Source organism: Lactuca virosa, chromosome 3 (genome assembly GCF_052849685.1).
Source record: "Lactuca virosa cultivar CGN04683 chromosome 3, Lactuca_virosa_CGN04683_v6, whole genome shotgun sequence".
Taxonomy (NCBI): Eukaryota; Viridiplantae; Streptophyta; class Magnoliopsida; order Asterales; family Asteraceae; genus Lactuca; species Lactuca virosa.
This window is the reverse complement of record NC_136428.1, coordinates 444,712,830-444,726,504: the sequence shown is the minus strand read 5'-3', so window position 1 is coordinate 444,726,504 and position 13,675 is coordinate 444,712,830. Positions and strand designations below refer to the sequence as shown.

At 38.2% G+C, this 13,675-nt stretch overlaps 1 non-coding gene across 1 annotated transcript; it reads right to left on the bottom strand.

The window, feature by feature from the left end:
* Window positions 1-9,355: 9,355 nt before the first annotated feature.
* On the bottom strand, window positions 9,356-9,463 carry LOC145168042 (small nucleolar RNA R71). The gene has a single exon (XR_013741636.1). It is a non-coding gene; the product is annotated as a small nucleolar RNA R71 (small nucleolar RNA).
* Window positions 9,464-13,675: the final 4,212 nt, after the last annotated feature.

Below are 13,675 nucleotides of genomic sequence, written 5' to 3'. Positions count from 1 at the left end.
TATGACAACCAAGTTTGGAATTTGGTTGACAATGTACCAGGTCGTAAGACGGTCGTGTACAAGTGGATCTTCAAGAACAAGACTGACGTGGATGGAAACGTGCACACTTATAAGGCGCGATTGGTTGCGAAGGGTTTCACTCAAACTCCTAGAGTTGACTACGACGAAACCTTCTCACCAGTTGCGAAGATAAAGTCTATCAGGGTGATGTTGGTCATTGTTGCATTTCATGACTATGAAATATAGCAAATGGATGTCAAAACCGCTTTCCTTAATAGGAAGTTGGCTGAGCATGTTTACATGCCTCAGCCAGAGGGTTTTGTCAATGCGAAGCATCCCAATAGATTGTGTAAGCTTGAAAAGTCCATTTATGGACTTAAGCAAGCGTCTCGCAGATGGAATCTTTGTTTTGATGAGAAGGTCAAAGAGTTTGGTTTTCTGTGAAGCGAAGATGAATCGTGTGTATATGTCAAAGCCAGTAGGAGTGTAGTAAGCTTTCTCGTATTGTATGTCGATGAGATACTACTCATAGGAAATGACATCCCGACATTGCAGGAGGTTAAGTCCTGGCTCGGGAAGTGCTTCTCTATGAAGGACCTCGGAGAGGCTTCCTATATTTTGGGAATAAGGATAGTGAGAGACAGATGTAAGAGACTAATAGGACTTAGTCAGAGTACTTACTTGGATAAGGTACTAAAACGTTTTAGTATGGAGAATTCAAAGAAAGGGGAGTTACCAATCCAGAGTAATGCCAAGTTGAGTAAGACTCAGAGTCTGAGTACCGAAGTCGAGATAGCAGAGATGAGCCGAGTACCTTACACTTCCGCAGTCGGCTCAATCATGTACGCTATGACTTGTTCTCGCCCTGATGTGGCCTTCGCTTTGAGCATGGTCAGCAGATATCAAGTGAACCCTGGCAGAGCGCATTGGATCGCGGTTAAGAACATTCTTAAGTACCTTCGGAGGACCAAGGAATGGTTTCTAGTCCTCGGTGGGAGTGATGACTTAAAGGTGCGAGGGTATAGTGACGCCAGTTTTCAGACCGACAGGGACAACTATCGTTCGCAGTCGGGCTGGGTCTTTACCCTCAATGGAGGAGCAGTAACTTGGAAAAGTTCCAAGCAGGAAACCGTAGCTGATTCAACGTGAGAATCAGAGTACATTGCAGCTAGCGAAGTGTCAAAGGAGGCAATATGGTTGAAGAACTTCATTGGAGACCTTGGAGTTGTGCCAGCCATAAAGGAGCCTATGAGGATTTTCTGTGATAATGAAGGAGCGGTTGCCTTGACCAAGGAACCAAGAGATCACGGTAGATCTCGACATATTGATAGAAAATATCACTTTATTCGACATCGGGTGGAAGGACTCCTCGTAGTGAAGAGGGTATCGTCATAGGATAACCTAGCAGATCCGCTTACGAAGGGACTGAGCAGGGCTAAGCACTTGCAGCACGGTAGGAGCATTGGGCTGAAGGACGATATTACTTTAGATTGGATAGTTTAGAAACGTATAATAGATAAGTTGTTATTAACATTTGATGATTAAATAAAGGAGTATTATTTATTAGTAATGTTACTGTCTTATGTTAATCTTTTACCTATTGTTTCATTTTGCATGTTTTGACTTCCTGAATGATTGAATTATTTGGTGATAATCAAACTATTCAAACGGTCCACAGTCGTTCATATGTTGGAAGTAGATATGAATGAAGACTGTCATGAATTGGTGTGTAGATTGTCTAAAGTGTATTAGAGATAGCAAAGGTTTGCTACAACGTTCATGAGTGCCTATGAACTTGATTTGAGCATTGGAATAAACCCACACTTGCTGGAATCACTTCATGGAATTTATCACGAGTGATCGCAAGATGGTAATATCATATGGTCTTAAAACCTAGATATATGGTTTATTGTTTGCTAATGGGTTGTTCATTGATAACGCGTAAACGCATCAGTAACTTGATGTTATAAAACAGATTGTTGTGTATGATTTGATTAGTGAATAGTAAATGCATATAAGTCGAAGTTTATCTGTTTCTTTTATCCTAAGAGGGTAAAAGCGATATCAGGGCCCCTCCCTGATTTGATTTGACTTATATGTCGGGCCTGGTCAGGACTGAATTGATGTGTTGAATTAAGTTCTATGTGAAATGAATCTGAGATCGAGAAACCAATTGCTGGACAATAAGTATGACAATGTTCCATGTAATTGTCCGCACGATATCTAGAACATAGGATTATACGATCCCTTATCTGAAGGACAGGTTACTGATAAGATCAGAGTTTGACAGCGTCTTTGAGAGCTACGATTGCTAATCGGATAGTGCTTGCATTTATAGTTACTAGACTTATCCAAGTGGGAGACTGTTGGATTATTGTCTAAGCCCCTAACTATATTTGGTAAGTACTTGACCCGGTTGTGCATGGTCCTTTTGGATTGCCTTCGCCATAGCAACTTGACAGGGTGATTTATGAAGAGAGAAGAGATATTATTAATATATTATGAGAATAATATATTAAAGAAATAATAATATTATTTGATTAATATTAGTCATAGATTAATTAAGAATTAATTAGGTGACTAAAAGAGGTTAATTGAATAAAGGGGCTTAAACTGTCAAATGTATGATAGTTGTATTTTGGGCTAGGAAACCCTATGGAGCAAGGGGTGGACGAAATTATGGGAGGATCCCATCAAGATTTCGTCCAAGGGCCTTAATCCAGAAGGTTCCATGGGCTGCTTGGTGATTAAGTTGTCCATTAGGGTTTTGGCTGAAACCCTAGAACCTCACAGTATAAATAAACCCCATGGGTTAGAGAAATCAGCCACCTTGCTTCCTTGGGAACCCTAGAGCCGATTTCTACATCCCTCCTCTCTCTCCAAATCAACCTCTTGCAAGTTGGTGTTTGTAAGCCATTAGAGGAGTGACAATTGTGACTCTAAGCTCCAAGAACAAGAAGATTCAAGCAAGCAATCAAAGATTTTCATCTAGATCTGATTTCATATGTCAAGTTTCTATTGTATTCACTAGATCTAGAATTGTAAGTCTTGGATACAATGCATGTTCAATTAGAGAAACCTAGATCCAAGCATTAGGGTTTGCATGTACACATAGGAAAGTTCTTATGGCTCAAACCCATCAGTCTTGGGAGGATTTTCTAGTACAACTGAAAATGCAATACTGCTCTGAACAGGAACTTCTGGAAATCAACAATGGGTTCCAGAATTTGAAGAAGGGAAAGATGAGTGTTACTGAATACGCTGCTAGTTTTACGGAAAATATGAAGCTTGTTTCTTATCTCGTTCCGACTGAACTCTCCAAGGTCAACAAGTTTGCCCACGGATTACCAGTGGACTTTGGTCCGATGGTCAAGCAAGCAGCCACTTTGAAAGTCGCCATCTGGGCTGCTAAGAATGTTGAGACTCAGATCAGAGAGAAGGGTCTGGAGAGGGTAGAAGTTGAAGGAACTCCAGGTTCCAACAAGAAAAGCAAATTTTCAAAGTCTAAGAAGTTTGGAGGAAGAGGAGGAGGTGAAGTGAAATGGTGTGAAAAGTGCAAGAAAAAACACTATGGGAAATGTAGTGAGGAGGTGACTTGCTACAAATGTGGAAAGACTGGGCATTATGCCAATGAGTGTCCGTCCAATAAGAGGGTATGCTTTGGATGTAATGAGGAAGGGCACGTTTTGAAAGACTATCCGAAAAAGAAGGACGAAGCAAAACCCAACATTCCACCAAAACCAAAGGTGAGAGCCTTTCAGATGACACTTGAAGCTGCGAAAGAAGAAGTTGATGTCGTTTCAGGTACCTTTCTCGTAAACGAATTGGCTGCCCAAATTTTGTTTGATTTTGGAGCCAATTACTCCTTTATTTCGCATGAATTTGGAAGAAAACTAGCTTTGCCTGTTGATAGACTAGTTAATGCTTTAATAGTCGAGGTTGCTAGTGGCAAGTTTATACCTGTTAGTGTTGGATTAGTGTCTAAGCCAGTAACTATATTTCGTAAGTACTTGACCCGGTTGTGCATGGTCATTTTGGGTTGCCTTCACCATAGCAACTTGATAGGGTGATCTATAAAGAGAGAAGAGATATTGTTATATTAATATATTATGAGAATAATATATCAAAGGAATGATAATATTATTTGATTAATGTTAGTCATAAATTAATTAGGAATTAATTTGGTGACTAAAAGAGGTTAATTGAATAAACGGGGTTAAACGGTCAAATGTGTGATAGTTGTGTTTTTGGGCTATGAATCCTTATGGATATTAGGTTGGCCGAATTTTAGGGTTAGGATATCTTAAATTCGTCCAAGCCTCATATCTAGAAGGATTATTGGATTGCTTAGGGCCTAAGTTATTTAGTTAGGGTTAAGGATGTAACCCTAGTAGCTCATAGTATAAATAGACCCTATGGGTGAGGGAAATCGGCCACCTTATTGCATTGGTAACCCTAGAGCCGATTTTCTCACCTCTCCTCTCTCTCCAAATCATCCTCTTGCTAGTTGGTGTTTGTAAGCCATTAGAGGAGTGACAATTGTGACTCTAAGCTCCAAGAAGAAGAAGATTCAAGCAAGCAACTTAAGGTACTCTTCTAGATCTGATTTCATATGTTATGACTCAATTGTTTACTCTAGATCTAGCATTGTAAGCCTTGGAAACATTTCATGTTCAATTAGAGAAACCTAGATCCAAGCATTAGGGTTTGCATGTGCACATAGGAAAGTTCTTATGGCTCAAACCCATCAGTGGTATCAGAGCTTAGATTGATTTCTATTGAATTGAAGCTTTAATTGATTGTTTTTACATGAAAAAATTGTTTTATTGTGCCCCTGACTGATGAACTCGGCGAGTCCCATTGTGGACTCGGCGAGTAACACCAACTCGGCGAGTTCTTAATGGAACTCGGCGAGTTCAAGCGTCAGTTAGAGTTGATTTCGGGATTTCTTGCTGTTTTGCTTGAGGATACTTGCCTTCATTGTTTTGGGTCATTAAAATCCGAATTTTATCATATATTTGAGTATATCTTTGACCAAACAAAAGATAATTAAAATGGCGTTTAATGGGTGTCCATTCTCACCCACCGCTTCCTTGATTGGTGGAGGGTCGTTAGCCGAACGGGTAGGATCGGGCAAACCTTTCCTCATTAAAAGTGTAATGAATCTATATAAAGTAAGTAAAACGTTTTTCATAAAATTCCCAATCTTAGTTACTTTAGGCAAAAGTGAATTGATGCAATTCCATGAAATTACACTTTGTACCCTTGCTAAGGTGTTAATGGAGCGTGTGTGGTTAACCGGCACATTAATTGGGTTCTAAGCAATGGTGGAAAAGGGTGACTCATTGTTTGTCATAGTTCGATGGAGCGTGTATGGTTAACCAGAACATCGAATAGGTGAATGTAACAATGAGGGCACCATGTATATTTGCATGGTTATTCACACCCACTTTGTGATCCTCGGCATCCCAGTCACAAACTAGAGGGGCATATCGAGATTTAAACATGCCATTGAAAAGTTCAATGTATCTCAAAAGATCTAGGAGTTTTCAATACATTTAAAACCTAATTTCTTTTTCGTTTTTCATGGTGGAGAATTAGTGAATCGACATTCACTTGCCTTCAAGTTATTTACTTGTTAGATTACGGCATCCCTTTTCTAATTTGTAAGTAATGTTGTTGGTTCCTAGCCCTAATTTCTCATTTGGGTGAGTAATTGGGGAAATTCATTTCTAATCAACTTTGTTCTTTTTCCTTTTCAGATGTCAAACGCAAACAACAACGCTTCTGGGTCAAACTCCTCTGGTTCATTCTCACTCATGAACTTGTGTGGGACAAAGAATATGTCCTCGATAAGAAGCTAAAGGAGATTGATATCGAAACTGCTACTGCCGATGAGATCGCGGCCTATAAGGCCCACGAGCGTGATGCCACAAAAGTCCATTGCATCATGCTCGCGACTATGACTGCTGAACTCCAAAAGTCCTATGAGGACAAGTACCCCTATGAGATGCATCAGGATCTGCTGGAACGCTACCACCAGAGTGCTAGGCAAGAGAGGTATGAGATCATCACTTCGATGATCACTACCAAAATGGGTAATGGAGAGTCCCTTACCGCCCATCCGCAAAAGATGCAGAGATATGTTGATCGCCTGCTGAAGTTGAATGTGAACTTCGATGAAGAGCTAGCAATTGACATCATCCTTCACTCATTGCCTTCCTGCTATAGCCTGTTCCGCATAACCTACCACATGAATACGTAAGAGGTCTCCTTGAGCAAGCTTCAGGGCTTGTTAAGGACTGCTGAGAGCAACCTCAAGGATAAATCTGTTGCATCACCTCCAACTCCAGCTGCTGCCCCTGTCTTGGCAATATGGCAAGGGAAGGGTAAGAAGAGGAAGGCCTGCTCAAGGGGCCACCACAAGGGAAAGTCCCAAGATGGCACCTCTTCTAGTGGAACCAAAGTTGGTTCTGCTAAACCCAACTCAAACCCTAAAGAGGCAGAGTGCCACTACTGCCACAAGATAGGGCATTGGAATAGAAGCTGCCCAGAATATCTGCAGGCCATCAAGGATGGAAAGATCACGCCATCTTTCGCAGGTATTTACACAATTAAATATAATAGTTTATCACATGCTACTTCTTGGGTTCTTGATACAGGATGTGGTTTTCATATATGTTCTGATTTGCAGGGACTAAAAAGAAATAGGGATGTGGAGCGTGGAAGGATGAATCTGATCATGGGAAACAGAAGATCGTTGCCTGTGACCAAGATTGGAGTTTATTCCTTAGTGCTTAGTAATGGTTTAGATTTAAATTTGAATAATTGTTGCTATTCGCCAGATATGGCTAGAAACATCATTTCATTTCATGGTTTATATAAACAAGGTTTTAGATATTCATTTGATAATGAAAAGGGTTCTATTTATGCTTATTTTAATAATGTTTTATATTTTGAAGCATTGCCTTGTAATGGAATATATGAAACTGTGATGGTTGTAGACTGATATGTGCATAATTAATCATATGTTTAACATATATTTCTATTCATTTTTGGCTAATTATATGCATAATATGGACAAAAGGTACTTAATAATGCTTATATTGTGTTTTCAGTCCAAAAGACATGCTTGGAAGCAGAAAGGAAAAAAGGAGAAGCAATTAGAGACCAAAGAATGAAGAAAAAGGGAAAACTACACACCTACTCGGCGAGTCCACACATGTACTCGGCGAGTTCATTAGAATGTTCCCGAAAGAAAAGTCAAGATTCCTTACCGAACACGGATTTCACACTAGTACTCGGCGAGTCCACGACCTACTCGCCGAGTAGCCCCTGTTTTGTGATAATTATAAATAGCGGGTCTTAATCCGATTGAAGGACTACTGGAACCTTTGGGGAGAAGCAAGCTGCGATTGAAGAGCCAGAAGAACCCTAGAGAACGAAGATACAACCTAGAATCCAATTCCGAAGAAGATTTGAGGCACATTCTCATCATTCTACTTAATCTATTGTTTCTCAATTATGGTTAGACAATTAGAATTCGTTTTATTGCTGTTAATTACCTCAATCATGAGCTAAAACTCTTAAACTTCTGTTTGGGGATACAAAATTGATATTATTGTTTAATTAATGGTAGGATTAATTAAATATTGGTGATTTTGATAATTTTAGCTTGTTAAAGAACCTTGTGTGTGAATGATAACTAATTTTCTGTTAATAGGAAGATAATTAAATAGTATGAACATCTTTTAATTATCAACCCCATATGTTTATGTGACCACTTTATCATATGTCTAGGACTAACGAACGCGAAACTAGAATTAATAAGAAAAATTAGGTAAATTCATGTGTGAGCTTGTTTGATGACCATCAGCAAGAGGTTAACTAAAGGACCAATTTAGTTAGCTATTATAAGTCTAAATTAACCCGAATAAATAATCTAGTGAATTAAATTAAATTAGACAACTGATCACTGTTTGAGTTAGTTTGTTTTCTAAGGATTATCGTAGCGAATGCAAGGCTAATCACTTGAATCGGTAGCCAATAGAAGAATTAATCCATTGCACTATTACCATAATATCAACCATAGGATCAATTGAGTTGAACTAAACAGAAGTCCTTTTTATTATTAAATTCAGTTAAATCTTTGTTTTTCTAGTTCTTAGCCTAAGTAGTATTAGTAAGTTTCTAGTCTTGTAAAACTAGAGAAAACCCATATTTACTATTTAATTTAGATAAAATTAGTCTTTAGTTTTAATTTACCGTTCCCTGAGTTCGACACTCTACTTACCGAACTATACCACTAAAAGACAGGTTCACTGCCTTTGTGTGCTTAATTTATAACTCAAAAGTAGGATTAAAACCAGTGCATTTCACACACATCAAGTTTTTGGCGCCGTTGCCGGGGAACGGTTCTAAATTAGCACTAATTTCTATTTTTATCGATCCTTTGTGTGGGATTTATCTTACACAAAGTTAATTCTTAGGTAATTTAGTAGTTAGTATAGGTTTTGATCAATCTCTGTTTTAATAAATTAAGTAGAAAATTTTTCTGTTTTTACCTTGAACTCGCCGAGTGCACTTGACGAAACTCGGCGAGTCCATCAATGTTCACAGTTTTAGCTTTTATTTTATTTTTGTTCTTTTTACGCGTTTTTCTTGTTTTATTTGCAGTTGTTTCATGACCCGAGGATCTGATACACCTTTGATCCCTCCTCTAGACGACCCGAAATCCGCCCTAAGGAAGAACAAAGGAAAATCCGTTGGAGAATCCGCTTCTTCAAGGAATTCGCCATTAAAGAACCTATAGTCCGTTTTCAGCAAGAAGAAGAGCAGCAAATCAGGAGCATCCAGCGCCTCTTTGACAATCGAAGACCCAATTAAAGAAGACGCCGAGTATGAGACCGAGGAAGAAGAAGACCCTACATTCGGTCACGTTTCCGATTCCGACGACGAATTAGCTATTCTCATGGCTAACATTGATGAAGTCCCCATGGGGGAATGGAAGAAGAGGATACGCGATGATACCGGACCGGGACTTGTGCAACCCGCAATTCCCGCTACTGCTACTTTTGAGCTCAAGGGTCACATCCTGGCTCAACTTAAGGAGATCCCCTTCACAGGCAAAGACCACGAAGACGCTTACAAACACTTGGACGAAGTCAATGATGTAGCTGATTATTTCAATGTTCCAAATGTGCCTCGGGAAACTCAGCTACTTCGCATGCTTCCGGTTACTTTGAAGGGTGCTGCCAAGGATTGGCTCAAGTCATTGCCCCCAGGATCTATCACTACATGGGCCCAAATGAAAGAAGAGTTCATTAATCAATTCTGCCCGCCATCCAAGATATCCAAGCTAAAGAAAGCCATAGCTAACTTTGAACAACAAAACTGGAGAATCACTATATGAAGCTTGGGAGAGGTACAAGAGCCTGCTAAGGAATTTCCCACATCATGACCTCAATAGTCAACAAGAAGTCTCCATCTTCTATGATGGAGTAAATGTTACCACTAGGCAATTACTTGACTCGCAAGGTCCACTCACGAAGAAGGCACCCCCAGTGATAAAGCAACTAATTGAAGAATTCTCTAAGCATTCTAGAGAATACTAATGGGTTTTGAGCATTCTAACACTCCTAAGTGTACATGCAACCCTAAATACCTTGGATCTATGTTTTCTCTATTATACATGCAAATATGATTATCCAAGGTATTATCCTAACTAGCATACCAAAACATTGATACTAGGATACTAAAATAGATAGAGTACATACCTTGTTGTTGTTGCTTGACTCCATGAAGCTTGAGAGCCTAGTGCCCCAAGTGTGACACCTCAAATGGTTCACACAACATCATGAACTCTTGGAATAACCATGAGAAGAAGACATACATGTTCAAATCGGCTAGCCCTCAAAATATGTATCACTAGTGCCAATTTCTTGAACTAAAGGGGTTCTTATATAGTGTGGCTATTAGGGTTACACCGTGTAACTCATGACTTTACCCATTCCTTATGCTCCATGGGTTTTAACCTCCATGGAGTATCCATGGATCACCACATGGGTTAAACCCAACATAAAGGAATCTTGGATCATAAGCCCACATATATAAGAATGAATGATTTACACAATCAATCCCCATACATTTAATTAGTCTCTTTTTGATCACTAAATTAAGTCCAAATTAATTCTTGATCAATACTAATTAAATAACATGATTTCATATTAATATATTAGAACTTATAATATATTAATATGTCACAAAATGTCTTTTCCTCATAAACGGTCTATCCAAATGTTCCGATGCCATGCAACCCAAATGGACCATGCCGAGTCGGGTCAAGTACATACCAATTATAGTTATGGACTTAGACACTAATCCAACAGTCTCCCACTTGGATAAGTCTAAAACTATTATTGCGTATGACTTCAGGAACCAACTGGAAATCGTAGCTCTCAAAAGCCGCTGTCGAACTCTGACCTTGTAGATGAACTCTGACCTTTGTCAATGACTTGTCCATTAGATAAAGGATCATATATTCCTCCATTCTAGATATTATATGGACTGAGACATGGATTATAATCATTCTCTCTATCCATTTGTTGTTTCCCGATTTCCGATTTATGACGATTGACTAATTGAACAAATCAAATCAGTCAAGGCCCGGCCGAGCACTTACATTTGTCATCACCAAATCATCGACGAGCCCACATATATCGCTTTTATCCCGAAGGTAAAAGGAATGGATAAACTTCGACTCATATGACTTGTTCTACTACTTGTTGAATCATACACAAAGGCACGTTTTATAACACCGAGTTACCGAATGCGTTTTCGTGCAATCAATGTACAACCAACTCATAGTAACAACTCATATCTCTAGGTTTGAAGAATATAAGATATTATCGTCTCATGATCACTCGTGGTAAAATCCATGAAGTGATTCCAATGAGCGCGGGTTGAATCCAATACTCAGAACTTATGAGCACTCATGAGTGTTGTAGCCCCTTGTCCAACATCTTAGACCTCTACAAGCCAACCCATGACAGTCTTGATTCATATCTACTTCCAACATATGACCGACTGTGGATAGTTTGAATAACTTAGTCAATCAGGAAGAACGACCTAGTTATTCTGGAAGTCAAAACATGCAAAATGAAACACAATAATAATAAAATCTAATATGGTATCAAAACCTATGAACATAAATAAAACACCTTTTATTTATCACCATATGATTACACATTATTCATTGTATACTATTTCAGCTATCAACTTTATTCTTGAATTTAAAACAATAGTTGTCCCATGCTCCAAGCATGTACACTATGTTTTCTAAACACTAGTCATGCCATACACCAAGTATGCATACTATGTTTGTCTATGATCTTCACTTTGTGAATTAGATCAATTGAACATAACTCCAATGATCCTCTTTCACAGTCCCAAATCCTTACTGCAAATGCAAGAATTCCAAATTCATGCCATTTACTGAAATCTGTTAGATTCTAAACTTATATGCATTGATCCTCCTGTAATGATTATGCACAGAGTCAGAAAGACTTGACAACAACCATTACAGAGCATTCCAAGGAGATCAACTCCTTGGAAATATCCTTCTTGCATTAAGTTTTCTAATCTTACACAGATTCAATAATTTCCAACTTTGAAACATTTCCATATTCCATTTTGACTATCACTTCTGAACAAGAGTTGCCTCCTTACAGATTATGTCAATATGGTCCTTCCAGAATTATCACTATACTTCCAACTGTCCTTGAGCAACCAATCTTTGGTAAACCTTAGATTGTCCTCGACAATTGCTTAATCCTTTTAGTCATATCCAGTTCTAGACCTTTTCCCTTCTTAATGCCCCAGGCATTTGGAAAATTTTAGAAAGGATAAATATAGCACATGTAATCGATCCTATATCCGAAGCATATGGGACTCGAGTCATGATGTCTCACATAAAGACTAAACTAGTCTTTTGCTATAACATTTCCATTTCTATTTGCCAAGTTCTCATAATTCAGATTATGAAAAGGGATGCCGTAATCATAATCGAATTTTAGAACGCAAATAATGGACCCATATATAGAATTTCCTTATGTTGAGCCATTCCAACATGAAATTCATATATATATCCTTGACTAAATACGATTAAAATCTCAATCTAAGCTTTTAGAATTGAAATAAAGTATAATTTTCTCTCCCTTAATTATAGCAAAACAACTTTTTCAACCCCTGCAGTCTCACGAATTGAAACTTTTGTTTTCTATAATTAACATTGCTAACTTGCAACCTTTATCATAATTATCATGCTCCCACTAACATGATGATTATTAGAATAACACTTATGCTCCCACTAGCTTTGACATGTAATCAGAAATCAGCTGGACTTCTAGAAATCAATACTTTATTGACTTTCTTACCAAAGTTCAGATTTCTGATACTAGATTGCTTTGATAAAACTTTATCCATATCATACACCTTATCTTAGATAGCTCACAGGTGTGTCTAAACAATTTTAAGAACTATGAAAAGGGATGCCGCAATCATAGTCTCGATTGTTTAGACCTTTACCACTTCTCACAAGTCCATGTTAGTGTGCTGGTTAACCACACACGCTCCACTAACGACTTTGAGAATGCAAATATCACAATTGCTATCTAGCTAAAATCTACTTAGTGAAAGTGTTCCCTCACCATCATTTTCATGAATCGGAGAGAAACCTTATGACACTTAGATTTTATGGTGTATGAGTTCCTATCCATATGAATTTTGTCAAAACCATAATCACAAGACAAGGTTACTGACAAATCCACACTTATATGGATTAAACTTGTGCAATCTTAAATTCTTGCCATTTGGCAGCTCAAGGGCCTGCCATTGCTTCCAAGTAGTTGTGCAACCAATTGAGAACTCTCAGAACTCCTATGCAAAGCCAACTTGAATAGGCACAGACATGTCGACACGATAGGTTATAAACCTCAAGTCGTGTGCTAGTGAAGAACTTCAGGTTTTATTCTTGATTAGTTCTTGAGACTTTCAAGACCTTTAAGACTCCCACTGTCCTCTTGACATATAAGACTTTCTTGTCAGATATTCAAGAGATAGTGTGGATTCTAATCAAGACAAACACTTCACACAATTGGCCTTAGTTGGTCTTTGTTTTATCCAAAACATCACAACTTACCAATTTTAAATGTACAAGAGTAGAAAACTTTTACTCTTACATTTGACAAGTGTTTTAAACCTTCTTTAAGACATGTCACTCAAGTTACAATCTTAGAGTATAACTCTAAGAATTGTTTTTGGAACGAAGTATAAATCATCTTCTTGATTTAACCACTTCAACAATTCATAGCTCCTCTTCTTAGCTACCAGAATGCACTTAGAGGATGAATTGTGATAAGGTCTCTTAATCATTAAGATGATTATATAACATGATACTAAAGTACTCTCCCATCTTTTCAGATTTGAGAAACTTTTATCTTTCTGCCTATGTTGATTCTTCTTATTCGCTCTGCCATACATTGAACCTTTTCCAATGTCTCAGAATTACACTTAAGCTTGTAAGTATAACCATATTTACTGAATTTTAGTAAATAATGACGAATAGTCTTAACGATTATTTATGGTGGGCTTGATCAGTGCACAAGAATGTGTACTC